This window comes from Coregonus clupeaformis, chromosome 29 (genome assembly GCF_020615455.1).
Source record: "Coregonus clupeaformis isolate EN_2021a chromosome 29, ASM2061545v1, whole genome shotgun sequence".
NCBI lineage: Eukaryota > Metazoa > Chordata > Actinopteri > Salmoniformes > Salmonidae > Coregonus > Coregonus clupeaformis.
The window spans coordinates 52,547,077-52,574,708 of record NC_059220.1 but is presented as its reverse complement, the minus strand read 5'-3'; the positions used below and the strand labels follow the sequence as shown (position 1 = coordinate 52,574,708).

The 27,632-nt window shown below is 40.9% G+C and overlaps 1 long non-coding RNA gene across 1 annotated transcript in view; it reads right to left on the bottom strand.

Moving 5' to 3' along the window:
* LOC121544443 overlaps positions 1-26,230 on the bottom strand; it is a 92,201-nt gene extending 65,971 nt beyond the window's left edge. Inside the window, exons 1-2 of the long non-coding RNA XR_005996115.2 lie at positions 25,654-26,230; positions 16,962-17,051 (exon numbers count right to left, since the gene is read on the bottom strand). This is a non-coding gene — a long non-coding RNA (uncharacterized LOC121544443). The remainder of the gene's footprint in view (positions 1-16,961; positions 17,052-25,653) is intronic.
* Positions 26,231-27,632: the final 1,402 nt, after the last annotated feature.

Below are 27,632 nucleotides of genomic sequence, written 5' to 3'. Positions count from 1 at the left end.
CAGCTGGTCGTGACCTGGAGCCCCATAAGGCAGCGCACAATTGGCCCAGCGCCATCCAGGTTATGGGAGGGTTTGGCCGGGGGGCTTTCCCTGGCTCATCGCACACTAGTGACTCCTTGTGGCAGGCCGGGCGCCTGCAAGCTGACCTCGGTCATCAGTCGAACAGTTTTTCCTCCGACACATTGGTGTGGCTGGCTTCTGGGTTAAGCGAGCAGTGAGTTAAGAAGCAGCGCGGCTTGGCGGGTCATGTTTCAGAGGAAGGATGTCTCGACGTTCGCCTCTCCTGAGCCCGTTGGAGAGTTGCAGCAATGAGACAAGATCGTAACTAGCAATTGGATATCATAAAATTGGGGAGAATAATTTATAATAATGATAATAATAATGAAATGGAAATAATACATGGGGGATGGGGTGGGTTGTGTGTGGCGATGGAGTGTAAGTGTGGGTGTGTGTGCGGCTGTGGTGTTTGTTGTGCTGTGTACATGTGTGCACACTTCCCACGGGTGTTGCACTTCTTACCAAAATCCAAAAAACAAACCCAAGCTATAATTCCCAGGACCGAAAACATTTCCGGCAATCTCAAAACTCCCAGCACAAACATAGCAGCCGTCAACTACTTTTAAAACATTTACATTTTTCATAGAAACCTGCTGCATAATTACTCAACAAAACTGAGAGTCAAATCTATGAATTATTATGGTGAGGCAAATGTGTCAAGAGAAACCTTCACTATGAACCATGTTGCCGATTGATTGTATACAGCATATTCAAAGAGCCGCCATCTTTCGATGACTCACCGTCTGATGTTGGACGTAAAGAGTTTTAAATATGTAAGTGGAAACTATATACATATTTTCCATCAAGTTTAGTAACTTCCAATATTGCAAAAATTTTGACAAAATGAGGAGGCAATGAATTTTTATCAAAGGCGGTTGGTTGAAGGCTACTCCAGCCAATCAAAGGCGGTTGGTTGAAGGCTACTCCAGCCAATCAAAGTTACAGGATATTTATATTATGTTTCAGATCCTGACTGGTCTCTCTGGATAGTCGATAAACACAATCACTAATCAAATCAGTGGAGGGTTTTTACAAGAGGACACATTGACTAACACTCACAGGCTAGAGACAACATCAATATCAGTGCGAGCATAAAAAATAATCCCTGTTAAATTAACCCTAGATACAACCATGTAAAAGAGTCTTACCAGCAAACCAGGAACATTCTCAGGACAACCTAATTGAATGTTCTGGGAACATTCACAGAACCAATTTTGCAATGCTGGGTCTGCTCCAGGCTAGAAAATCGCAGTCTGCTTTAGCCCAGCTGGCCAGTACCCAAAAATCATGTTATTGTATTCCAGCTAGGGGGAGAAACACTAAGTTACACTGACACTTACTAAACCATGCACCAAAGTGGCTTAGTTAGCTACATAGAGTGCACCTGTAGACACCTCAACAGGGTACAGCATGGTATATATCTGCCCTGAGGAAGTCCATGTTCCTCATCAAAAAACCTAGAGCACCCCTAGAGCTTTTACATTTTACATTTTAGTCATTTAGCAGACGCTCTTACCCAGAGCTACTTACAGTTAGTGAGTGCATACATTTTCACCTGAAGCTCTGAACTGTGTGTGCTTTGTGGATCAAGGTGTTTCTAAGAAAGGAAGACTGTTCTGTGGTTTCCTTTCTAAAGGCGTGCCTGCATACCCCTTCGTCCCCCTCCTCTCTCCTCTCCCCATCCCTCCCTTCCTGCAGAGTCCCAGTTCTACTACCGGGGGAATGACAGGGGAGGATTAATAATTCAAGGTCCTTCGGAACAGGTTGTGATTGCATTACAGGGTGTTGGAGGGACCAGGAAAGTTGTGGCTGACAGATACAGGGCGACAGGTTAAGGATAACAAGGTTATTCGGACAGGAGGGAGGTGGCAGTTTGAAAGGGAGTATGGGAGGATCTTAGGACAAGTAAGCAAATCTTATGATACTATAACATGGATGGTAACACTGCCATTTTATGACTTTCGAAGCTATCACTCCTCTTATCCTCCTGTGTTTAGGAATGTGCATTACTAGGCAAATCCTAGACTTGTGTCCCTCACACACATACACTCTCTCTCTCTCTCTCTCTCTCTCTCTCTCTCTCTCTCTCTCTCTCTCTCTCTCTCTCTCTCTCTCTCTCTCTCTCTCTCTCTCTCTCTCTCTCTCTCTCTCTCTCTCTCTCTCTCTCTCTCTCTCTCTCTCACACACACACACACACACACACACCTTCTCCCACCAAAACAGAGTAGCAAGGGGAGAAAAACTTCCAAACAAGCCGGGCGATTAATTATTGAGCGTACAGAACTGTATGAGCAGGTGTTAGATTTCCAAGACTGGTTCACTCACAGCTGTCTTCAAGTTAGGTCAGGCATAGAAGTCTACTGTTGTTCCTCAGTACGCTTTGGGAGAACATGGGGAGAGGTTGAACTTGACCATGATGACAGATGAGAAGTAGGTACAAAAGAGTTTCAGAGTTTAGGGATGCATGTATTAATAGTTTGTAAAACCCCAACTTCAGGCTCTCCAGGGAGGAAGTAATTTTTTTAGTGTAGGGGTGCCCAACTCCACACACACCTTATAAGCCAGATTGGTATTGAGACCTCATAGACACATGGTATGCTGGTCCTCATTTTGACCACAGTGTCTGCTGGTCCTCATAGGCCACAATGTATGCTAGTCCCCACCAGGCAGTTTCTGCTGGTCCTCATAAACCACAATGTCTGCTATTCCTCACAGACCACATTGTCTGCTAGTAAGCTTACTCATGGGACAGTGTCTGCTAATAGGCTTACTCATAGACCACAGTGTCTGCTAGTCCTCAAAGACCACAGTGTCTGCAGTAGGCCAACTCATAGACCACAGTGTCTGCTAGTAGGCTTACTCATAGACCACAGTGTCTGCTAGTCCTCATAGACTACAGTGTCTGCTAGTAGGCTTACTCATAGACCACAGCGTCTGCTAGTAGGCTTACTCATAGACCACAGCGTCTGCTAGTAGGCTTACTCATAGACCACAGTGTCTGCTAGTAGGCTTACTCATAGACCAATGTCTACTGAGACCTTAATATTCCCAACCAATGCACATTGTGACACACAGGTGAAGTATGTAATACTCAAAGTGAACAACATGTCTACATGAAAGCCTGTTGCATTATGGTAGTAATAATTTCCTGTCCTAACAGATCAAAAGCATTTTAACAGATTCCTGAAAGAGTCTCACAGAGTGTTAAACAGTGTAGGGTGAAGTCGCCTCTAGATGCTTATCTTGGGTTAGTTTTGCATTTTCCCAACCCCAAGGACTGGGGGAGTAAAAGCTGATCCTAGATCTGTACCTAGGGGAAACTTCACCACCAACTTCACTGCAGATCTGCCTGGGGGGGATCTCCAAATGTCATGTATCATAACAGGCAGCTATGTCAGTGTTAAATAGGGCCTATTCTACTATGGACAGTAGAGTATACAGAGGAAGAATACTTTATTGTCCATTTATCTTTTACCCGACAATACTTAATTACCTATAATCTTATTAGATCAAATCAAATCAAATCAAATGTTATTTGCCACATACACGTGTTTAGCAGATGTTATAGCGGGTGTAGCGAAATGCTTGTGCTTCTAGCTCCGACAGTGCAGTAATATCTAACAAGTAATATCTAACAATTTCACAACATATACCTAATACACACAAAACTAATAAGGAATGGAATTTAAGAAAATATACTTATATGGACATGCAATGACAGAGCAGCATGGACTAAGATACAGTAGAATATTATAGAATAGAATGCAGTATATACATATGAGATGAGTACTGCAAGATATGTAAACATTATTAAAGTGACTAGTGTTCCATTTCTAGTGATGGCTATTTAACAGTCTGATGGCCTTGAGTTATAAGGTTAGCTCAGTTGTAAAGCTTGGGAGGACTGGCAAGATCTGGACCAAATTATGTCACTTGGGGGACCCAGCTTTGCGCATTTTAATAAAGTATGGGGCTTCCCCCTGTTTTCTCCAGTGGTTTAGTCCATCCCTGAGTGTCCCTTGTTACTACTGAGAACTAGACAAGGGAATGAAGAGAGAAATGAAGGGGAATATCGATGAGAGGAGTGATGAGAGAGTGACAGATAGAGGGATTGGAGAGCGAGGGAGTGAGGAAAGGGAGAGTTGGGGACAAGGTGGGAGGAAAATACTACAGACAAGGAGAAGGAATGAAAGTTAGGAGCATGAAATCAAATAAAAGGATGATAAAAGCAAAGTAATTAATGAAGATGAGAACAAGGAGACGAAGAGAGAGAGGGAGAGAAAGAGAGAAAGAAGAAGAAAAAAGGGGAGGGAGAGACGGTGGTCCCTGAAGTAAGCAATGTTCTCACCGCGGCTCACGACCCTCCTGTCGCCCTCATGTATAAGTCATGGCCTGCCAGCTGTTCCAACACACATACACAGACAGACACAGTCAAACACAAACACACACACATACACGCATACACTCGCACAGACAGACAGACACAGACAACACACAGAAACCTTTGTTATTTCTGCCCCTTGGCCATGAAGAGGATCTGAAGTCCCATCACCACCAACCCCACCCTTCTTGATAACATCTGACCGAGCAGATGAAAGAAAATAACTACAAAACATTATTTGACAGTTCCCCACGAAGGGCGGCTGTACCAGAATCTCTCTTTCCACAGGCCTTCACGAAGCAGTTCAATTCATGAATACAGTAGTAGTGTGTGTCTGTGTGCTTGTGCGTGTGTGTGTGTATCAATAATGGAGAAAACACAAGTGTGTTCCAAGAAATGTGAGGTCAATGCCACAATTTATGCTATGTTGCACAGAAACTATTTCTTAATGTAATTACATGTTACTACACAGTCTAGTGAACCTTTATGACAATCCAATCATTGTTTTAAATACCTCATCTGTGGTAAGGAAAGAGTGTCCATGTTCTCCACACTCTGGATATAAATCTCTCTCTCTCTCTCTCTCTCTCTCTCTCTCTCTCTCTCTCTCTCTCTCTCTCTCTCTCTCTCTCTCTCTCTCTCTCTCTCTCTCTCTCTCTCTCTCTCTCGCTCTCTCTACCCACTCTCTTTTCTCTTTCATCTCGAGGTGTGTGTTTTTCTTTTCTTTCTTCCGCAACTATGTAAAACTCTCTTCATTTCAAGTTTCCTGGTGGGATGCGCACCTCGGGACGGCCACCCCTGACACAGGAATTTAATTGGAGGAAGCTTAAGGAATAAGCCGGCCCGTTTGGAGGTGGCCCGGGCCGCCGCCAAACCGCTAGCCCCCGCTAGCCCTTAGCCATGAGCCTGTCGGGCCAGGGGTTGATGCTAAAGTAAACCATGGTGGATCGGGACTTGGGCTCTGACCCGCAGGTTAATAGAATTTCTGTGTACCAGCCGGCCACACTGCCAGGGCCCAATGAAATAACAGGAACTTTGGGAGAGTATGGAGAGAGGAGAGGAAAGGAGAGGAGAGAATACATGAGAGGGAGATGGTGAAGGGTAGCAGAAAACTATCCCTCTCTCTCTCAATAATTTGAATGCAAGCGTGTGTCAGTGTGTGAGAAATAGAAGGAGAGACATGTTGGGAGCCACAAATGGAGAGGAATAACCCCAAGCTGTTATCCAGCCTCCCACCTGACAAAAACAACAGAGCGGCATTAACTAGATGGCACTGGTGAAGGAGGGGAGGGCTCACACACACACACACACACACACACACAGAGCAGAGAGAGAGAGAGAGAGAGAGAGAAACACACACACACTCTCTCTCTCTCTCTCTCGCTTTCTGACACACACACATGCACACATACAGTATACACACACATTCTCTCTCCTCTCTATCTCAGGGGTGAGATCAATCTGGCAGAGGGACTGAGAGAGTATGAAAGGAGAACGGATGAGAGAGTATATATAGTACCAGTCAAAGGTTTGGACACACCTACTCATTCAAGGGTTTTCCTTAATTTTCTACATTGCAGAATAATAGTGAAGACATCAAAACAATGAAATTACACATACGGAATCATGTAGTAACCAAAAAAGTCTGAATCCTTTAACGCGTATGATCACATATTGGTGATCATTGTTGAGTGGTCCCTGCAGCGTACGATCTCAAATATGTGATTGGAACAGTAGCAACAGAACGTATGACACAACAAACCTGTCTAAACAGCATTGTTGTCTGAACAGCATCTAAATATTTTTTGGTACTGATGAAAAATAAAGGTCTTAAACATTATTCCTCAATTGTACCTTTTATTGTAAAAGATAAATGTGAACTTCATCATCCAAGCATCACATGGAACACATCCACAGCCAAACTCGTTGAATAAACCTGTCTAAATAACAGGTTGTGCTGACAAAAGTTAGCGACCTAACAGCTAGACTAGTTTACAATGTACCACATCTCTGGTGAGAGACTAATGTAATGTTGTTTAGAAAATAAATGCGTGTCAGCTAAGCTAACAACAGCTACATTTTTTATGATGGCAGCCATGTTTGTTAATGTTTGACTTGGTGAAAACTCCCTAATCCCAGAATGCCAAATATCTCTAAACTTGTTTTTGCTTTGTCATTATGGGGTATTGTGCGTAGATTGATGAGGGGAAATTTATCAATTTTAGAATAAGGCTGTAACGTAACAAAACGTAGAAAAAGTCAAGGGGTCTGAAAACACTATAGCTGGAATGAAGGGAAATACCACTGACTGAGAAAATGGATTTAATCCACCAGAGCTGAAGTTTACTGTTATGGATGCAAATAAACAAAGTCAAAGATGGCTGCGCTCATTGCCTGAAAAATATGAACTTAGTTTATCCACTTTTCAGCATATTACAAATCGTCGATGTACTTGTTACAGTGTATACAAGAACCGGAGAACATCACTTGACAAGTCGTTTTTGACAAATCACAAAGCAAATAAAATGTTCACAGATCATCACACCAGATACAAGCCTACTGCCTAGCCTAACCGTAGCGCAAAAGCTAAACAGGGATGAAATCATTTTAGGGATTTCATTTCATTTGTGGGGGGTTCTTGAAATGTTCCGGATTGACTGACCTTCATGTCTTAAAATAATGATGGACTGTCGTTTCTCTTTGCTTATTTGAGCTGTTCTTGCCATAATTACATTTACATTTTAGTCATTTAGCAGACGCTCTTATCCAGAGCGACTTACAGTTAGTGAATACATTTATTTATTTTTATTTTTTTATACTGGCCCCCCGTGGGAATCGAACCCACAACCCTGGCGTTGCAAACGCCATGCTCTATCAACTGAGCTACATCCCTGCCGGCCATTCCCTCCCCTACCCTGGACGACGCTGGGCCAATTGTGCGCCGCCCATGAGTCTCCCGGTCGCGGCCGGCTGCGACAGAGCCTGGATTCGAACCAGGATCTCTAGTGGCACAGTTAGCACTGCGATGCGGCGCCTTAGACCACTGCGCCACTCAAGAGACGTGTGGACTTGGTCTTTTAATATGGACTTGGTCTTTTACCAAATAGGGCTATCTTCTGTATAACACCCCTACCTTGTCACAACACAACTGATTGGCTCAAACGCATTAAGAAGGAAAGAAATTCCACAAATTCACACCTGTTAATTGAAATGCATTCCAGGTGACTACCTCATGAAACTGGTTGAGAGAATGCCAAGAGTGTGCAAAACTGTCTTCAAGGCAAAAGGTGGCTACTTTGAAGAATCTCAATTATAAAATATATTTTGATTTGTTTAACACTTTTTTGGTTACTACATGATTCCATATATGTTATCTCATAGTTTTGATGTCTTCACTATTATTTCACAATGTAAAAAATAGTAAAAAATAACAACAAAAAAACTGGAATTAGTAGGTGTGTCCAAACTTTTGACTGGTAATGTAGATGAGAAAAGATAGAGAGAAAAAAAGAGAGGAGGTGGAGAATCAGAGAAAACGAGAGGTGATAGAGAATGAGAGAAGATGGAAGAGAAAAGATAGAGGAGAAAGATAGAGATTGAGAGGAGATAGAGACCGAGGAAATGGATTGAGAAAGAATAGCTCAGCTCTCGACCTTCCAAGGCCCCAGACACTATTTTCTCTCCTCAACTAGACACTATTTTCTCTCCTCAACTATCCTCCACTTTTTCCCAGCTAAAAAGAAAGATGTTGCGGCCCCTACTGTCTGGAAGTGGCTCCTAACTGATATTGTATAGTTTGGGGCCTCAATACCATCTATACTATCGTATTGAGGAAGTGGCGGGATAATGCTTCCATTCACAGTGGCAAATAAAAGGAAGAAAATTGAAGAAATGGGATAGAAAAGGGAAGTAAAATGTGGCAGCAAAGGATTTCTTAATTAACATAGGTGACCGATTTTTCCAGACCTGGGTTCAAAAAACACTTAAAATCTGTTGTGTATGCTTTAGCCTGCCTGGAGTGGAGGGCCAGATAGCCGGGGTATTCAAGTTTTGGAAAGTTTTTCTATTGTTTCCATTGTGCCAGGCAAGCTAAATCGAGCCCAGCTGAAGAATTCAAAATTATTTCAAGTGTGTTTTAACCCAGGGCTGCTATTCTCACCTTATGGCATCCACACTAATGGCAGGAATGGAGAGTCACCACACTAATTAACTCTCAAGGACATTAATAAAAATATATGTAAAGAGGAAAAGGTCAGCCAACAATGGTCAACAACAATGAGTCGATATTCACTGTCAACCCCAAGGCATTTTTAACAGAAATACTTGTAGTAAGTTGAACTCAAACTCAATGAAAAGTCATTATTACTTAAACTATTTATGTGGTACATGACTCAAAACTAAATGAGAAGTCACATCAATTTATGAACTTTTTTCCCAGCATGCTCTACTGCAGGTTTATTTTTTGGAATTGTTTTTAATATCTGTGTTTTTGCATGTAGAGTTGAAGTCGGAAGTTTACATACACTTAGGTTGGAGTCATTAAAACTTGTTTTTCAACCACTCCACAAATATCTTGTTGACAAACTATAGTTTTGGCAAGTCGGTTAGGACACCTACTTTGTACATGAGACAAGTAATTTTTCAAACAATTGTTTACAGACATATTATTTCACTTATAATTCACTGTATCACAATTCCAGTGGGTCAGAAGTTTACATACACTAAGTTGACTGTGCCTTTAAACAGCTTGGAAAATTCCAGAAAATGATGTCCTAGCTTTAGAAGCTTCTGATAGGCTAATTGACATTATTTGAGTCAATTGGAGGTGTACATTTGGATGTATTTCAAGGCCTACCTTCAAACTCAGTGCCTCTTTATTTGACATCATGGGAAAATCAAAAGAGGTCAGCCAAGACCTCAGAAAGAAATGTGTAGACTTCCACAAGTCTGGTTCATCCTTGGGAGCAATTTCCAAATGCCTGAAATTACCACGTTCATCTGTACAAACAAAAGTATGCAAGTATAAACACCATGGGACCACACAGCCGTCATACCGCTCAGGATGGAGACGTGTTCTGTCTCCTAGAGATGAACATACTTTGGTGTGAAAAGTGCAAATCAATCCCAGAACAACAGGAAAGGACCTTGTGAAGATGCTGGAGGAAACAGGTACAAAAGTATCTATATCCACAGTAAAACGAGTCCTATATCGACATAACCTGAAAGGCTGCCCAGCAAGGAAGAAGGCACTGCTCCAAAACCGCCATAAAAAGACAGACTACGGTTTGTAACTGCACATGGGGACAAAGATCGTACTTTTTGGAGAAATGTCCTCTGGTCTGATGAAACTGTTTGGCCATAATGACCATCGTTATGTTTGGAGGAAAAAGGGGATTGCTTGCAAGCCGAAGAACACCATCCCAACCGTGAAGCACTGGGGTGGCAACATCATGTTGTGGGGGTGCTTTGCTGCAGGAGGGACTGGTGCACTTCACAAAATAGAACTGAAAAAGCATGTGCGAGCAAGGAGGCCTACAAACCTGAATGTGTGTCAGAGAAAGAAAGAAAGAAAGAAAGAAAGAAAGAAAGAAAGAAAGAAAGAAAGAAAGAAAGAAAGAAAGAAAGAAAGAAAGAAAGAAAGAAAGAAAGAAAGAAAGAAAAAGGGAGGGCAGAAAAGTGAGATTGTCATCACTTGCTTGTGGCTGCGCTCCCCCCTTTCTTCCTCCATCTCTCTCTCCCTCCCTCCCTCCCTCCCTTCCTCCCTCCCTCCCTCCCTCCCTCCCTCCCTCGTGCTCCCCTGCCTCACAGTCACGGATAAATTATGAATGCTTTTTAAAAAAGGGCAATATTCAGCATCCAAAATAAACGCATGCGGCGGTGAGAGACATAAAAGACAGAGATAAACAAAAAAGTGCTGAGGATGAGGAAGATGAAGAGTCAGTCACTGGAGACCCTGGTGGTCACGGGTGCTATAACTCTGGTCTTTCTAGGCCACAGGCCTTCACGAAGCAGTTCAATTCATGAATACAGTAGTAGTGTGTGTGTGTGTGTGTGTGCTTGTGCGTGTGTGTGTATCAATAGTGGAGAAAACACAAGCGAGTTCCAAGAAATTTGAAGTGTGTTAGTGTTGGGTCGTACAAGTATACCGGATGAGGGAGAGTAAATTCAGGCCTGCACATTGAGATGGAGGTCAATGCCACAATTTATGTTATGTTTCACAGAAACTATTTCTTCATGCAATTACCTGTTACTACACAGTCTAGTGAACCTTTATGACAATCCAATCATTGTTTTAAATAACTCATCTGTGGTAAGGAATGAGTGTCCATGCTCTCTCTCTCTCTCTCTCTCTCTCTCTCTCTCTCTCTCTCTCTCTCTCTCTCTCTCTCTCTCTCTCTCTCTCTCTCTCTCTCTCTCTCTCTCTCTCTCTCTCTCTCTCAGCACCCCTCTTGATTGACAACGGTATCGAAATACAAAAGCAGCACAATCGATGAACAGTAAAGCAAAGAGGGATCGGGAGGACTCGAGTCTAGATAGCATTAGCAGCATAAGCCGCTACAGTATCTAAAGAAAACCTTAAGAGGTCAGACACAACGAGAAATTTGACTGCCGATAGGTACTTAGCACAGTAGGAGGCCGTTCCTTCTCTTGCTAGAACAAAAGTTGTACCTGCTGTGTACCAACCTGGTACTCCACCCCCTTTTCATCAGAATTGTTTTAACAGAAACAATAAAGCTGAACAATACATATTTTTTTCTAGCTCTTTCAAGTCTAGCTAAGGAGTTTTGTGCTTGAAGAAGGATTTTTTTGTTAGGTTTGATAATGTGCACTAGCTCATTAGTTAGAAAGCGTACGATTTTCTATGGGGTTGAGATCTGGAGACTGGCTAGGCCACTCCAGGACCTTGAAATGCTTCTTACGAAGCCACTCCTTCGTTGCCCGGGCGGTGTGTTTGGGATCATTGTCATGCTGAAAGACCCAGCCACGTTTCATCTTCAATGCCCTTGCTGATGGAAGGAGGTTTTCACTCAAAATCTCACGATACATGGCCCCATTCATTCTTTCCTTTACACGGATCAGTCGTCCTGGTCCCTTTGCAGAAAAACAGCCCCAAAGCATGATGTTTCCACCCCCATGCTTCACAGTAGGTATGGTGTTCTTTGGATGCAACTCAGCATTCTTTGTCCTCCAAACACGACGAGTTGAGTTTTTACCAAAAAGTTCCATTTTGGTTTCATCTGACCATATGACATTCTCCCAATCCTCTTCTGGATCATCCAAATGCACTCTAGCAAACTTCAGACGGGCCTGGACATGTACTGGCTTAAGCAGGGGGACACGTCTGGCACTGCAGGATTTGAGTCCCTGGTGGCGTAGTGTGTTACTGATGGTAGGCTTTGTTACTTTGGTCCCAGCTCTCTGCAGGTCATTCACTAGGTCCCCCGTGTGGTTCTGGGATTTTTGCTCACCGTTCTTGTGATCATTTTGACCCCACGGAGTGAGATCTTGCGTGGAGCCCCAGATCGAGGGAGATTATCAGTGGTCTTGTATGTCTTCCATTTCCTAATAATTGCTCCCACAGTTGATTTCTTCAAACCAAGCTGCTTACCTATTGCAGATTCAGTCTTCCCAGCCTGGTGCAGGTCTACAATTTTGTTTGTGGTGTCCTTTGACAGCTCTTTGGTCTTGGCCATAGTGGAGTTTGGAGTGTGACTGTTTGAGGTTGTGGACAGGTGTCTTTTATACTGATAACAAGTTCAAACAGGTGCATTTAATACAGGTAACGAGTGGAGGACAGAGGAGCCTCTTAAAGAAGAAGTTACAGGTCTGTGAGAGCCAGAAATCTTGTTTGTTTGTAGGTGACCAAATACTTATTTTCCACCATAATTTGCAAATAAATTCATTAAAAATCCTACAATGTGATTTTCTGGAGAAAAAAAAACTCAATTTGTCTGTCATAGTTGACGTGTACCTATGATGAAAATTACAGGCCTCTCATCTTTTTAAGTGGGAGAACTTGCACAATTGGTGGCTGACTAAATACTTTTTTTCCCCACTGTATCACATTTGGTTCCATGGAAGTTGTGGGAATGTTTTACTCTGGTTCCTTAAGAGTTTTCCTGGGAAGTTTTATTAAAGGGCAACTCCACCACTTTTCAATCTAATTTTCATTATCTCCAATTCAATACCAGTGTCAACATTATGTGAAAATGGTGCATTTCTATGTTTAGTATCATCAAAAGATTTATAAAATAATTCAGGCACTATGAGATTTGCGGTGACATGGGGAGCAAGGAAATACCCTTATTTGGTCTAGAAACTTGTTGCAGGTTTAGAAAATCACAGTTTTTTACTTTTCATCTAACCCTGTGATAGAAACTAGCTGTTTTCACATGTATAGACACTGATTTGGTGCTGGAGATTATGAATATGAATATGAGGTTGAAAAGTGACGGAATTGCAATTTAACACTCTGAGAATGGAAATGATAGGTTACTTGGAGGGTTTTGAATAACTTCCTTAAAATGTTCACTGAATGTTTCAATAAGACTTTTAATAACATTAACATTTTTCTATTTTTTAGCTCCAAACACAGATAGGAGATGTGGAAATTCATTTCCTTAGGCATTAATCATGCGAACACATTTATTTTCTATTGTCACATGGCATCAGTGAGATTCAAACCTATGATCTTCTGTTTTCTATCCATGGAATTAGTCCACTGCACCACTAGGATGAAGCTAGCATGCCATGTTTTTTTTACTAAAGTTTTCTTCATGTTCTGAGAACGGACTGTATGTTTTTAAAAAACATTCTTGGAACGTTACTAAAGTTTTCTTGTGGTTTTTATGGAATGTTTTCTTCAAGTTCTGAGAACGGAATTTAGAGCTTATTGATGTTAACCTTTTCACACGTACCAACAAATGGGTGTGATCATTCTACAGTGGTCCCTGTAGCATACGCTGAAACTGGTGTGATTAGAATGCTTGACGCAAAAGTCAGCATTTGAGCTTGCCACACTTTTTTCACAGAAACATTTTGCACAAACACAGTCCTTACAAAGTTATGTCCTGAATGTGACCAGTTTATTTTTGGATGCAATGTTCAGACATTCACAGAAGTAGAGACAGCATACACAATCATCCAAATCTGAAAATGTAGGCTACATTAGTCCTAGCGCTAACTGAGGAATAATTGACATAACACAAGCGGTCATATCGGCTGTCAGAAACCACAATATGAATTAGCTAATAGCAATTACTATTTATATTTCATCACATCACGGGTGAGCTCACCATTGATCGAATTAATTGAGTAAAACACTTTCTAGAAATCGAAAGTAATCCAACGATGGGTAGTTTGTGAGCGCCGCCATTTTTGTTTTCTCGCCTCAACCAAAGATAATAAGAGGAGACAAGATTAGTTTGGTCTGTTTGCAGTATGTATGTTGAAGGGGGGGTGTCATCTACGATCATTCACTTCTGGGAGTTTATCCTTCACCTCATTATAACATCTTTGGTCTGACAGACGTTTACGTGACACCCAGAATGCATTGTATAATGTCAACAAATATGGCGTCACACATAGCTGGCAAATAGCTTATCATTAGCTCATTATAATCAGTAGAACCTTCAAAAAAGTATTTTACATACATCATAGGTGTCCATTACAATCTATGCAATAATCGGAATGCATTCTTTGTCACCAGTATTTGAAAACGTGAATAAAACTGTAAATACATTATGCTCCATACATACAAAATATACGAACTGTATGCTACAGTAGAAACGACAACACGATATACAGAAAATAAGGCACTTACTTTGATAGGAACGCACACATGTCCAAAGTTATTATTTGTAAGGAAAACAACAAGGAAGGCAATGCGAGCGCCAGTCAGAAAATGTTCCAATTCGTGCAAGACTGTGCAGATGTCTGCATACTTGATCTGCGGAACATTGGTGAAGACATGCTTGGGCTCTCCTCGAAGAGATACGTTTGTCCAGCTCAGTAAAGCCTCAAACATAAATTGTCCGCAACACTGAAATGGGCTACTTCTATGTGAATTAATGAGGAGGCGGAACACACCTCAATTCAAACTGTTGTTAGAATATAAAACTTTTTAGAAAATAATTTGATATTGACAAGTTGAAACATAGCCTATAGATAATTAGCAGGCAGCGCGTGTCAACTGTCCTGTTGCGTAACAATCATATTTGGAACAGTGAGTGCATTCTGACATCACGTGCATAAAACAACTCACGCTGGGGCGACCGTTAGAGATATTTGGAACTCACATGTGAATAGGTTAAAGGGGCAATCAGCAATTGCTAGATCCATTTTTAGACTCATGAATTAATTATATGTACCAATTGATTCTTGAATAATATAACTTATAAATGCCTAAAAGCTTAATTTAACTGTTGTAACCCAATCAGAATCGAAAATATAAGCTTGTTGTACTCCAATGTTTGTAAACAAAGTAAATATAAACAAACACTATATAGCCTCAAAACATGGTTCAAACTATAATTTGTATATCAAGGATGGTCAGTCCTTGCATCCATAGCTCTGTATATGAATTTGAGAGTGGTTACATTTCTCCAGCCCCATCCCTCAGCTTTTTACCAAAACAGTTGGGTGAAAATACTTGTTTATTGGTTCAACTGCTGATTGCCGCTATAAGGTGTACAATTCCAGTTTTTATTTTACATTCCCAGAATATTGCCAAGAACTGACATAAAAGAGAGCCTTACATTGTCTGACCGTTCTGAGGACATCGCTTAAGTCACACCATTTTTGAGAATGTTCCCAGAATGTAGTATAAATATGACATTAAATACAATAGAACAACATGGGAACCTGTGTGGAATGTTCTGTGAAAGTACTGAAATTCCCACAGAAGAACATTGTTTCTTAACATTCTTGGAACAATTTGAGAATGTTACTTTAAATAGAACCTTGAGTAAACCTGTAGGAAACGTTATCCTGAAGTACTGAAATTCCCACAGAAGAATGCTGTTTCTTAACGTTCTCTGAAATATTTGAGAACATTCCCAATGTCAAACCAGTTGGAGAACATTCCTAGAATATTTCTAAAATTGTAATTAAATGTAACCATGTTTGAACTGATAGCAAACGTTCTGTTTAAAGTAATAAAATATCAAAATCTATTGTGTTCTTTATAGTTCAGTCAATTTTCCAAAGCCAAGAAACTATCCTGCACCATTCCCAGAAAGTTGTGGGAAGGTTGAATGCAAAATAACCATAGGACAACCACGCTCTCACCAAGCTCTAAGAAACATATGGTTCTCAGAACATTATGTGCTAGCTGGGAAAATTCCAAATTGAGGCTCCCAACTACACAGCCATGTGCCAAGTTCACTGGCAGCTTTCCCAATGTTTCCTACTGTTGTTGCATCATTCTCAGTCTCGCACCTGTGTAACATACTTAACCGAGGTAGCAGGAGACCAGACACGTCCAGTTTGTTGATTACACATTGAATTATTATAACATCTGGTGTATTCTTCATCATCACGTTTTAGTCAATTAGCAGATGCTCTTATCCAGACCGATTTACAGAAGCAATTGGGGTTAAGGGCACATCAACAGATTTGGCACCTAGTCGGCTCAGGGTTTTCAACCAGCAACCTTTCGGTTACGAAAAATGAATCACGACCAATGGGTTTTTAAAAAACTGCTGGGTTATTGATGCTGGGTTATTACAGGAGGCCTTTTGCCTCTTGCCAGAACTGTAGCTCAGTTGGTAGAGCATTGCAACGCCTGGGTTGTGGGTTCGATTCCCACGGGGGGTTGATATGAAAAAAAATATATATATATATGTATGCACTCACTAACTGTAAGTCGCTCTGGATAAGAGCATCTGCTAAATGACAAAAAATAAATAAAGGTTAATAATATAAAAAAGGCCCAACCTAACTGATGGTAAAACATTTTTTTTACTCATGGTTAAATTAACCCATGTTTTGGTAATCCAAACGACCTGACATGTTGGTTTATTCACGCAACCCAACTGGCTGGGTCAAAATAACCCAGCTTGTGTGTTCTGTCCAATATTTACCCAGCACTGGGTTACCAAATAACCCAAATTGGGTTGTTTTTAAACACAGCATTGTTTAGAGTGTATGTAGGTTAATTATGCAATACTAGGAATCCCCCAAAGCCATGCTCTTCTCGCTGACTTAATAGACATTACCAAGGACTGAGAAAGCCTCCAATTTACCAATTACAATATGTATGAAACAAATACCAAAATATCGTTTTTGGGTGGAGTATTCTTTTAAGTAACCTTCTGTCTTATGTATCCATACCAAATGTAGCATATCATACTAATCTGAGTTCACTATGTTACGTCTAGTCTATGATACCAGCCTGGTCCTACTCTGCATAATATTTTTTAGCAATAACTCAATAGTTGCGTTGTTTATTACCATCATATTATTACACTGAATGGACAGTGTAACACACACACACAAACACACACACTTTCTTCTTTCTTACCGTACACTCCTTGCCCTCGCGCATACGAGCGGATGATAGAAAATAACAATATCCAGAAAAGCTCCATCTTCAGCTCCGATCCCTCATAACCTGGAAAGTCGGAGAGAGAGAAGAGCAGGTTTCTCAGTCTGAGTGAATGGGGAGAGAGGAGGGCATGAGAGCACCATGACTAGATTGAAGGAGACACAGTAGATTATATAGATTATAGCGAGTAGCATGTAACAGTGACAGTAAACTAGTTAATAATCCAGACTAGAGAATAAGTGAGGAGTATGAAATCTATGTTTGTTCTGCCCCAAAAATTGTTTCAACTCCCTCGCACAGAGAATTAAATCGTAATAATTATTGGGTTAAGGGAATTTCCCATCGCATGGATCATTTGTAGCTAGGTTAAACGATGGGCAATTGAATTGCAGACCCTGGATTATCTAAAGATTACAGGACAGCTATGTAGTGGTCCTCTCGGGATTGACAGGATTGCCTAAAGTAATTATGGTGTATTTCAGAATTTGCTAACAGGCAGGTAAGGGCAGCGAGCATAACAAGATTTCATATGGTGGCCTGAGTGCTGGGGTCATGCACCCACCTGCATATCACCACGCACATAGCCTATTACATATGTGGGTGTACACACACACGCACACACGTACACAGGACCTGTGGACAATAGCAGCAATATTCATTCATTCAATTTCCAAAATTACAAATAGATTACATTTCTCACTGAATAGGTGAAAAAATTGACTAATAAATAAGCAAAGACAACGGTACTAAATCAATCACGTTAACTGATATTTTGTGTGATATTCTGTTTTAATTGAATGGCTATTAAAGGATCGTAAAAGAGTCAATCAAAATGATAGAATGATTGATGTGCTTTGTCACTCAATTTGGCAACTGATTTAGCTTAGCCTCACATTATGAATTGATTGTGAATTCATACACTTTTGTTACGTTACAGCCTTATTCAAAAATGGATTAAATAAAAAAAAATCCTCATCAATCTACACACAAAACCCCATAATGACAATGCGTAAACAGGTTTTTAGAAATGTTTGCAAATGTATAAAAATTAAATAACAGAAATACCTTAATTACATAAGTATTCAGAACCTTTGCTATGAGACTCGAAATTGAGCTCAGGTGCATCCTGTTTCCATTGATCATCCTTAAAATGTTTCTACAACTTGATTGGAGTCCACTTGTGGTAAATTCAATTGATTGGACATGATTTGGAAAGGCACACAACTGTCTATAATAGGTCCCACAGTTGACAGTGCATGTCAGAGCAAAGACCAAGCCATGAAGTCGAAGGAATTGTCGATAGAGCTCCGAGACAGGATTGTATCGAGGCACAGATCTGGGGAAAGGGTAGCAAAATAATTATTTAGCATTGAAGGTCCTCAAGAACACAGTGGCCTCCATCATTCTTAAATTGAAGAAGTTTGGAACCACCAAGACTCTTCCTAGATCTGTCCGCCCGGCAAAATTGAGCAATCGGGGAAGAAGGGCCTTGGTCAGGGAGGTGACCAAGAACCCGATGGTCACTCTGAATGAGCTCCAGAGTTCCTCTGTGGAGATGGGTGAACCTTCCAGAAGGACAACCATCTCTGCAGCACTCCATCAGTCAGGCCTTTATGGTAGAGTGGCCAGACGGAAGCCACTCCTCAGTAAAAGGCAAATGACAGCCCACTTACCAAAGGTTTACCAAAAGGCACCTAAAGGACTCTCAGACCATGAGGAACAACATTCTCTGGTCTGATGAAACCAAGATTGAACTCTTTGACCTGAGTACCAAGAGTCACGTCTGGAGGAAACCTGGCACCATCCCTACGGTGAAGCATGGTTGTGGCAGCATCATGCTGTGGGGATGTTTGTCAGCGGCAGGGACTGGGAGACTAGTCAGGATCAATGGATAGATGAACGGAAGAGTACAGAGTACAGAGAGATCCTTGATGAAAACCTGCTCCAGAGCTCTCAGGACCTCAGACTGGGGCGAAGGTTCACCTTCCAACAGGACAACGACCCTAAGCACACAACCAGGACAACGTAGGAGTGGCTTCGGGACAAGTCTCTGAATGTCCTTGAGTGGCCCAGCCAGAGCCCAGACTTGAACCCGATCAAACATCTCTGGAGAAACCTGAAAATAGCTGTTCAGCGACGCTCCCCATCCAACCTGACAGAGATACTTATGTAAATGTGATATTTCGGTTTTTTATATTTTATACATTTGCAAAAATTCTAAAACCTTTTTTGCATTGTCATTATAGGATATTGTGTGTAGATTGATGAGGGAAAAAAACTATTTAATACATTTTAGAATAAGGCTGTAACGTAAAATCTTTTGGAAAAAGTCAAAAGGTCTGAATGCACTGTATATAGTGTATAGGCCTACTAGTTTATATCTCAGTCATTTGTGTGCCTCAAAAGCAATTGTCTGTGTTTATTAAGTCTGCACACACTCTCTCTGGTTGAATTAACGTTGTTTCCATGTCATTGGAAATCAATGTTAGGACGTTGAATAAACGTGGAAAACTGATTGGATTTGTAAAGTCATCAACATAAGGGCATTGTCTTTTTTTCACTTTTAGACAACGCAGGAGTGGCTTCGGGACAAGTCTCTGAATGTCCTTGAGTGGCCCAGCCAGAGGCTGGACTTGAACTAGATCGAAATGTCTGGAGAGACCTGAAAATAGATGTTCAGCGACGCTCCCCATCTAACCTGACAGAGCTTGAGAGGATTTCAGAGAAGAATGGGAGAAACTTCCCAAATACAGGCGTGCCAACCTTGTAGCGTCATACCAAAGAAGACTCAAGGCTGTAATTGATGCCAAAGGTGCTTTAACAAAGTACTGAGTAAAGGGTCTGAATACTTACGTAAATGATATATTTCCGTTATTTTTATAAAATAAATTTGCAAACATTTCTAAAAACCTGTTTTTGCTTCGTCATTATGGGGTATTGTGTGTAGATTGATGAGGGGAAAAACAATTTAATCAATTTTAGAATAAGGCTGTAACGTAACAAAATGTGGAAGAGGTCAAGGGGTCTGAATACTTTCCGAATGCACTCTATGTTATTGTGTGTCACTCACTGTCAATACACTGTGTTGTTACCAGATGGAAAAGACTGCTCGTGGTCTATGCACTGAGGAAGGCTTGTGTTCAAGGCTGCATCAAACATGTGTTCCTCCTGCATTGATGATTGTCAACTGCAACACTTTTCCATTCATCAGAAGAGTTACAGAATTGTTTGTCTCCTTCGAGGAGCTAGCACATCAAACACTAACCCTGTAGCTTTTCCTCCTGCACGAGCTTAGACACAATGTGGCAGAGGGTGTGCTGGAAGCTGCTGGAGAGCGTCCCGGAGTACTAGCTGGAGAATACTCACTGAGCTGGTGCAGGCTGTCAACAGGTAAGGGAAGGGGAGATAGCTAGAGGTTTTGAAAAGGTGTCAAACTGTGTGCATCTTTGTCCCATCTCTTTCTCTCGTAATGTAAGTGTTATTTTTCCTCTAGGCCTGACAGAGGTCCAGGATCATGGGGAACCTGGTGTTGAGGAACAAAAAGGCTGTGTTTGTCATCACCCATAATCTGCTGCTGCTCCAATACAAGTATGAGGTGAGACGAGGAACTGATGTTGAACTGGGCAGTCAGTCATTCATTCTGTACTATGCGTCTATTCAATCTATCATTGTTGGAATTGAAAAAGCCTCTGTTAAAGCTGAAGTCTTCAACTTCATTCCCAGACTTGTGTTTTGAGGATTCTTCTGGGCTACATGGCTCAGGAAAGGGAGAGGCCACTACTTATACAGGTGAGTGTACAACGAAGTCTTTAGTGTTGTGATGATATGTGCATTTATGACAATTCGAGGTACAGTACAGTATGGCACCTTACCCAAGTGTTTGGGTGCATCTCAATAGTCTGAAGTGGCTCACTGTCACTATATTCTGTTCCCTCATACCAATCTGAATGAACTGGACAGGTGAAAACAAATACCATAATGCTTTCACCTATCTGCATATCGGATCAGTGCAAATGAAACAAAGGAGATAGAGGAAGCCACTGTAGACTATTGAGGGGCACCCCCTACAGTAGGCTGTGACTGCCTTGTGATGTGTAGGACACAGGGAAAGGTGTGAGTTTACTCTTTCTTTCCCTCAGGATGAGGAGACCAAGGAGCTGCTCTCACTATTTACTCCACTGTCTGATGAAGAAACGGAGCCACTTGATGGAAGATTGTATCTTCCTCAAGAAGTCAAAGGGCAGACTGTACCCTCTAAGGCAGTACCATCCAAGGGTGTTTCAGTTGCCCAGAAATCAGGAGCTGACACAGAGCTGGATAAGTAAGAGATAGCATAATCAAAAACCCCTAACACTCTGTAATACCTCTTGTTATACACTACATGTATTAACATAATGTTGTCTGTGAGACTGAAGTTTTATATTTAATTCAAATCATTACAACTTAATTAATCTTCCCACGGGCAGTTAAGAAGGCATGGTATAGAGCTCGCTAGCTTGTAGTCCTTATAAAACGGAAATGAGTTACCTCTGGTTCGTTCAGCCATTCATATGGGGAAAGAATAGGGTTTTGGGATAAACGCCGAAAATAAGGTCTGAGGTTAACACAGGCTTAGGAGACCTATACGTTTTGTTCCATGAGATAATATCAGTCAGTTAACATGACCTTTATGAATTATGAAGCCTTTATGTGGGTTTTATGATTATATAAATGCTTAAAAATTCACAAAGTGACGTTGGCTGATAAGGATTATCTCATAGAACAAAACATATAAGATCTCATAAGCCTGTGTTTACCACAAACCTTATTTTCGGTGTTTATCTAAAAACCTTACAAAAAAACCCATTAATTTCCCCGTAGGCTTTGTCCAACGAACCATGGCGGAGTTAGTGCCTGCAAAAAGACGCCATTTCTATTTCTCTCTATAGCAGTGTTGTATTAACTAGGCTCTATTTCCCTGTACTGTGTGTGTATGAACCTGTGATGATTCGCTCACCCCCTACTGACCAGGAGATGAGCCAAGCTGCCTCGCTACCGCCGAGACTGTCTGGAGTGTAAGATACAGTACATTTTGTTATGTTACAGCCTTATTCTAAAATTGATTAAATTGTTGTTTTTTTCTCATCAATCTACACACAATACCCCATAATGACAAAGCAAAAAAAATATTATGCACTCACTAACTGTAAGTCGCTCTGGATAAGAGCGTCTGCTAAATGACTAAAATGTAAATGTCCAATCAATTGAATTTACCACAGGTGGACTCCAATCAAGTTGTAGAAACATCTCAAGGATGCTCAATGGGAAACAGGATGCACCTGAGCTCATTTCAAGTCTCATAGAAAAGGGTCTGAATACTTATTTAAATAAGGTATCTGTTATTTATTTTTAATACATTTGCAATCTATTCTAAACCTGTTTTCGCTTTGTCATTATGGGGTATTGTGTGTTGATTGATGAGGAAAAAAATAATTAAATCCATTTCAGAATAAGGCTGTAACGTAACAAAATGTGTCAAGGGGTCTGAATACTTTCCGAATGCACTGTATAGTTATCTCCATGGGTGGGAGATGGACATTAAAGCTCTCTTTATTTGACTGACTTGTTGAATGATTGATCCATTCATCCTTCCATCCCTACATCTCTACCCAGCCGTCCTATCCTCTGAGGACCCAGTAAGGGTGGAGCTCAGTCAGAGAGCTGTTGAGAGACTGGTTAGGAAGAACACTTCTACAGCCAGTGAGGTGAGAGGTCACACATGGTTTAGATGGTCAATATTTGTCACCATAGCGGTTCATCTCGTAAGCAAAAGGGAATATGTCCCATCATCTATGTTCATTTACATTAGTGCAAATTGTTCACCTATATTCATGTATTTCTCACCCCTTTTGGCTTTATGAAAAATATTGTCCCCTCAGGCACACACATTTGTTCTTTGTTATTATGAAAGTAATTTGTGTAGAATGTACTTTTCACCACATCTCTTTACATTGCTTATGTATATTCGATGGCCTGATTGCGTCCAGCCTATTTCAAATTCCGAACACAATGCCTATCCTGGCAGATCTGAACCTAATGCGAGCACAATGTGACTTTTATGCATTCAGACCTAATGCAGCATGGAGTGATGGGACGACAGAAGTTGCATTTAAGTGTTGAGTGTAACCGAGGTCATAGATGCTACATATCCATTACTTTGAGTGTTTTATGTAATATAACTAAATGTTTATTTCTGTGTTGCGGGGCAGTCAAGAAATGGAATGGCAAGGCCACAGAACATGACATACGCAGAGCTGTGAGAGACCACATCAAGCATGCCCCTGTTAGAGCCGGGGGTGGTGTTTACTACGCCACCACACCTTAAGCAGGCTTGAAAAGTGGGATTGATCTGTTTGTCTTTGTTTGATTAATTTGTTTGTTTCAGTTTTCAGTAGTGAAATCCTTTGAAGTATTGTTGATTTTAACCTGTGGTGGAAAAAGTACCCAATTGTCATACTTGAGTAAAAGTAAAGATACCTTTAATAGAAAATGGCTCAAGTAAAAGTGAAAGTCACCCAGTAAAATACTACTTGAGTAAAAGTCTAAAAGTATTTGGTTTGAAATATACTTAAGTATTAAAAGTAAATGTAATTGCTAAAATAAACGTATGTATCAAAAGTAAAAGTATAAATCATTTCAAATTCCTTATATTAAGCAAACCAGACTGCAACATTTTATTTTGTTTATTTTTTATTTACAGATAGCCAGGGGCACAGTCCAACACTCAGACATAATTTACAAACGAAGCATTTGTGTTTAGTGAGTCCATCAGATCAGAGGCAGTAGAGATGGCCAGGGATGCTCTCTTGATAAGTGCATGAATTGGACCATTTCCCTGTCCTGCTAAGCATTCGAAATGTAACTAGTACTTTTGGGTGTCAGGGAAAATGTATGGAGTAAAAAGTACATTTTCTTTAGGAATGTTGTGAAGTAAAAGTAAAAGTAAAGTACAGATACCCCAAAAAACTACTTAAGTAGAATTATTTTTACTTAAGTACTTTACACCACTGATTTTAACTGAAAAGTTATACTAAACTTAGACTGAGTGCACAAAACATTAAGAATATCTTCAAAATATTGAGTTGCACCCCTGTTATGCCCTTAGAACAGCCTTAATTCTTCGGGGCATGGACTCTACAAGGCGTCGAAAGCGTTCCACAGGGGATCCTGGCCCATGTTGACTCCAATACTTCCCACACTTGTGTCAAGTTGGCTGGATGTCCTTTGGGTGGTGGACCATTTTTGATACACACAGGAAACTGTTGAGTGTGAAAAACCAAGCAGCATTGCAGTTCTTGACACAAACTGGTGCGCCTGGCACCTACTACCATGTCCCGTTCAAAGGCACTTAAATCTTTTGTTTTGCCCATTCAACCTCTGAATGGCACACATGCACAATCCATAACTCAATTGTCTCAAGGCTTAAAAATCTTTCTTTAACCTGTCTCCTCCCCTTCATCTACACTGATTTGAAGTGGATTTAACAAGTGACATCAATAAGGGATCATAGCTTTCACCTGGTCAGTCTGTCATGGAAAGAGCAGGTGTCTATAACATTTTGTACACTCAGTGTACATACCATGTACAATTTTGACAAGGTGGAAGAAACATACTGAATCTATACTGTTTTTCATACTAAGATGGACCAAGATATGTTGCTTTTTCACTTATTTGTTCATTGCATGAGTTGGATGATTGGTTGGTTCATTGGTTTTCCACTATGTTGATGCCATTGATTAAATGAGTAAGAATATGATGCAATGTCCAACCCAAAGTATAAGCTTGTTTTATTCCATTGTTTGGGGAAAAAAAATATATAATAACAATAATAATAATAATAATTGTATAAATTAATTCTCAGTTGGTTGCATAAATAATGACGATTACTAAATTTTACATGAAATGTACATATGAAATATCAAAACCGAATAGAAACAAATTCTTTAATATGTATTAGCAATAATTAACTTAATGGTGAGGAATGGAATAATAAAAAATGTATATTTTGTCATGCTGGATGTTTGAAATATGAGTAGGTGATTTGAGTCATGCTTCTTCAGTAGTGGAATAAAGACAATAACACTTGAATGTTGTAAATAAATAATGTGTGTAAATACTGGAGTGATGTATGATTGTTAATAAAATTATTCATAGACCAATTTTTTATACTGTGTCCATGTGTATGCAGGCATGTTGAAATTATGTTGTTAAATCATTGGGACCTCAATGACATAAAAATATGTATTTTCAACTACATGAAAAATACTATTTTCAACAACATGTAGGCCTAAAAGACATATTTTCAACTTTCACTTTCAACCAAAACCGAACATAGATTGGAAGTCAGACATAGTCACATTTTCCTAGGTGGGATGCATCGCATCTGTCCATAAGTGAAGCATATAAGGCTACCAGGGAGTGTAAAAAATAGCAATTTTAACATTTCTACAGTAAGCTTCTTATATGAATAATCTGTATTAGCCTACACTATGACAGTTTATACCTAAGCTATTTTTGACGGTGCGTCAGGTCAAGGTTCTAGTGTTGAACTAACCTATGCATAAGAAAATGTGTTAAAAAATCGCAGTAAATTGGAACACTGACAACAAGTTTTGATAATTATATTTACCTTACTCCGGGTGTAGCATGCGCAGCGGGAGAGCTGTCTTGAAACTAAGTCTACACCCCGATATTCCGAACCCTCGCGCAGCTCAGAGTAGATAGATAGATAGATAGATAGATAGATAGATCTCTTACGCCTCTTATTTCTTAACACAGTTCCAGTGACGAAAGATGTCAGTCCCGCGTAGGTTATTGGAATCTTAGAAGACGTGAAAAATGATAAGGTACCAAAATAAGGTCCCGCTGTCTATACACTACACCGCTCCTCCTCTCGCGTCTGCAAGTAGCCTACTGTTTGCCAGTAGAAGTATGTGCGCAGACTGAGAACGATATGGCCAAAAAACGCACGGCTTAGATGCGCTCGTCTCACTGAACAGGTTGTCAAAGAAAGGCTCATGTAGCTCCTGCCTCTATCTCTGTCGGACATCAATTCAACTCCAAGTTCGCGTCTCCTGCTCCATGAAACATGAGTGCGGTTCCGCGAAAGTGAGTGAGGAGTCGACGTGAGCGAGAGGAATGGAGGATAGTTTGGGAGCTCTGAGGGGGTAGATCTGTTTAGGGGTGGTTTTGGTCGTATTTCGTGACTGTGGTTCCACTCGTGGAGGATTGCCAATTATAGGCAGTGCAGCTGCAAACGGGTCCAGCCTACTGAACACTGGCCCCTGCTCCCGATGGGCCAATTAGATAAGAAAGAGGCAGGGAAAGGAAATAAACATCTCTCTCTCTCTCTCTCTCTCTCTCTCTCTCTCTCTCTCTCTCTCTCTCTCTCTCTCTCTCTCTCTCTCTCTCTCTCTCTCTCTCTCTTCCATCCCTCTCTCTCACTCTCTCTTCCATCCCTCCTCTCAAGCTCTCACTCCCCTCTCCCTTTCATTTCCGCCTCTGTCAGTTCAGCTCAGCTTGGTGCCGACTTTTTAGAGTCCTACTCAAAGCTGCCAAAAGGCGGCGTATTTTAGCTAGTTTTATTTAAAGTGTGACCTCTTCCCCTATTGACAGAGCAATAGGAGATTCAGAACAGAATTTCTGTAATTCAAATGCCATTGTAGACGGATTAATAAAACATATTCAACCATTACCACTGAGCAAAAAGGGTCAATATCAGGGGATATCTGTATCTATATATTTCCTGATATCTAACATTTTATTAGATATAAGGATATGCATGTCGCATGTCCTTAATTTCATATACAGATCGAGGATATTCTCAGTAATGGGACAGTTTCTACATGCATCCAATCCAGACCTCAGAAATCTCCCTGCTACTGTATGAGTCCAGGGAGATATCTGGGGGGTGAGAAACATTCAAGAGACGCACCTGATGCGCGTGCACCCGCTTGCATATAGTAGAATATTCTAACTCCGGAAAGGGTATGTGTCAACATGCTGACATTTAAAAGCCTTTATACTTAAGCATGAACAAATCCACATATTTTCAGAAATGTATCATATCTGTAGTCATTACCTGATCATTTATTTATCCGTATTTAAAAAAATTCATCATTTCAATAGATATCCTTACATGATATGTAATGTACATCCTTGCATGTCTGACTGAAAATGGACTAAATCTGACTTGTGATCAATGTCCAGCGCCCAACTTATTAGTACTTTGCTCTGTTCATCTTTCCCTCGATCCTGATTAGTCTCCCAGTCCCTGCCGCTGAAAAACATCCCCACAGCATGATACTGACACCACCATGCTTCACTGTAGGGCTGGTGCCAGATTTCCTCCAAACATGACGCTTGGCATTCAGGCCAAAGAATTCAATCTTGGTTTCATCAGACCAGAGAATCTTGTTTCTCATGGTCTGAGAGTCCTTTAGGTGCCTTTTGGCAAACTCCAAGCGGGCTGTCATGTGCCTTTTACTGAGGAGTGGCTGCCGTCTGGCCACTCTACCATAAAGGCCTGATTGGTGGAGTGCTGCAGAGATGGTTGTCCTTCTGGAAGGTTCGCCCATCTCCACATAGGAACTCTGAAGCTCTGTCAGA